The following is a 2,864-nucleotide window of genomic DNA, read 5'->3' on the forward strand; positions in this document are numbered from 1 at the left end:
GAGGTCAGCGGCTGGATTATTCAACAGCTAGAGGCACAAACGAGAGAAAAGGAAATTGAGCACACATGGAGAGATACTGTACAGGGATGAAAAGAAAGAAGGCTAGCGACGGACGGACGCGGCGAGACAACGGAAAGTGACCCGAAAGGTAAGGCGGGGAACTATGACTGAGCGCGTGTCACGCCAGGCTTCACGGTGACTCCGGTGGGACAAACACAAGGGAATGAGCGGCGTGTGTCCGTGTGTGAAATGTTGGCGCTCTTTCGAGTCAGCACCCCCTGTTGTAGACAGAGAGGACGAACATGAAAAAGCTTACGGCACCTGGTATTCCCAGGCAGTCTCCCATCCAAGTACTAACCAGGCCCGACCCTGCTTGGCTTCCAAGATCAGACGAGATCAGGCGTGTTCAGGGTGGTATGGCCGTAAACGAGATGAGCCTACGCGGAAGGGCATTTTATAAGCAGACGTCCTCCGTCTTTTCCACCTCCAGTCATTTCCACATCTGTCAGGAGCTCCTTCTATTTAGTCTCCATGATTACAGCCAGTGGCGCCCAAGGCTATTCTAACCAAAAATAATCAGACAGTCTTTACCTAAGGTAAAGAGGGAGCTAGCAAAGCCCATACCAGGACTCGAATGCACGGCGGGACAGTTAATGACAAGAGAAAGAGAAAAATAAATAAAATACACATGGAAAAAGGAAGAGTACAACAGATGCAGTATTTGCGTCGAGAATGCTCATAGAGAAGTACAGAGAAGGCCCGTGGGAGCTTCATTGCCTTTTTGTACACCTAGAAAAGGCATACGACAGGTTGCCAAGAGAGGAGCTCTGGTATCCTATGAGGAAGTCTGGAGTGGCAGAGAAGTGTGTTACACTGGTGCAGGACATGTATGCCAGCTGGGAGACAGTGATGCGGTGTGCTGTAAGACGGGACCAGATAAGTTCAAGGTGGAGGCGGGACTCCGTCGGGGATAGGCCCTGAGCCCCTTCTTATTCGCAATGGTGACGGATGAAGGTAGACGTGAATCTCCACGGACCGTGACCTTTGCATATGCCGTTGTGATCTGTAGTGAGAGCAGAAAACAGGTGGACGTCAAGATAAGATAAGATAAGACCTCAGTCGGAGATAAGACCTCAGACGGAGGCGGCGAGACAACGGAAAGTGACCCGAAAGGTAAGGCGGGGAACTATGACTAAGCGCTTGTCCTCCAGCTTCTTGATCTCCACTCCCTTTAGCCTCACCGTTCCACCTGAGTTCCTCTCATTAACACACATATATTCTGTCTTGCTGTGACTGACTTTCATTCCTCTCTTTTCTAGAGCATACTTCCACCTCTCTAGATTTTCCTCAACCTGTTCCCTGCTCCAACTAGAGATCACAATGTCTGCAAACATCATGGTCCATGGAGATTCCTGTCTAGCCTCATCTGTCAGCCTGTCCATCACCATTGCTAACAAGAAGAGGCTCAGAGCTGATCCCTGATGGAGTCCCACCTCCACCTTGAACTTCTCTGTTACCCCTACAACACACCGTACCAGTGTCTCACAGCTAGCATACATGTCCTGCACCAGTCTAACATACTTCTCTGCCACTCCAGACTTCCTCATACAATACCAGAGCTCCTCTCTTGGCATCCTGTCATATGCCTTTTCTAGGTCTACAAAAACACAATGCAGCTCCCTCTGGCCTTCTCTGTACTTTTCTATTAGCATTCTCAATGCAAATACTGCATCTGTAGTACTCTTCCTAGGTATAAAGCCATACAGCTGTTCACAGATGCTGACTTCTGCTCTCAGTCTAGTTTCCACTACTTTTTTTCATAACTTCATTGTATGGCTCATCAACTTTATCCCTCTATAGTTGCCACAATTCTGCACATCCCCTGTATTCTTAAGAATAGGCACCATCACACTTTGTCTCCATTCTTCAGGCATCTTCTCACTCTCTAAGAGCCAGTTGAATAATCTAGTCAGAAAATCTACCGCTGCCTCTCCTCGACACTTCCATACCTCCACAGGTATATCATCAGGGCCAACTGCTTTTCCACTCTTCATCCTCTTCAATGCCTTCCTCACTTCACTCTTACTAATTTGTGCTACTTTGTGGTCTACAATAGTCACCTCTTCTACCCTTGCCTCTCTTTCATTTTCCCCATTCATCAGCTCTTCAAAGTACTCTTTCCATCTTCCCATCACTCTTCTAGCATCTGTCAATACATTTCCCTCTCTGTCCTTAATCACCCGGACCTGTTGTACATCCATTCCATCTTTATCTCTCTGTTTCCCCAACCTGTATAGATCATTCTCACCCTCCTTTCTATCCATCCGAGCATACAAGTCATCGTACGCTTTTTGTTTTGCCTTTGCTACCTCTATCTCTACCTTTCACTATATCTCCCTGAATTCCTGTCTGTTCTCTTCAGTCCTCTCAGTATCCCACTTCTTCTTTGCTAACCGCTTTCTCTGTATACAGACCACCAAGTCTCCTTGTCTACTTTCCTTTGTCCTTTGTCCTCTTCATCTTCCTTGTCACCAGAGTCATCCTACAAACCACCATCCTATGCTGTCTGGCAACACTCACCTACAACTACTTTGCAGTCACTGATCTCTTTCAGGTTACCGCATCTATACAAGATGTAGTCTACCTGCGTGCTCTTACCCCCACTCTAATAAGTTACCCTATGTTCCTGTTTTTTCTGGAAAAAGGTGTTCACTACAGCCATTTCCATCCTTTTTGCAAAATCTACCACCATCTGTCCCTCTGCATTCCTATCCTGGATACCAAACCTGCCCATCACTTCTTCATCCCCTCTATTGCCTTCGCCAACATGTCCATTGAAGTCAGCACCAATTACCACTCTCTCA

General features: G+C 47.2%; 1 non-coding gene across 1 annotated transcript; it reads right to left on the reverse strand.

Annotated features, from left to right (window-relative positions):
- Positions 1 to 309: 309 nt before the first annotated feature.
- On the reverse strand, positions 310 to 428 carry LOC147220093 (5S ribosomal RNA). The gene has a single exon (XR_015108621.1). It is a non-coding gene; the product is annotated as a 5S ribosomal RNA (ribosomal RNA).
- Between the last annotated feature and the right edge of the window lie 2,436 nt (positions 429 to 2,864).

The sequence above is a fragment of the Fistularia commersonii genome, chromosome 24 (genome assembly GCF_037954325.1).
Source record: "Fistularia commersonii isolate RoL2024-O1a breed Wild chromosome 24, RoL_Fcom_v1.0, whole genome shotgun sequence".
Lineage (NCBI taxonomy): Eukaryota > Metazoa > Chordata > Actinopteri > Syngnathiformes > Fistulariidae > Fistularia > Fistularia commersonii.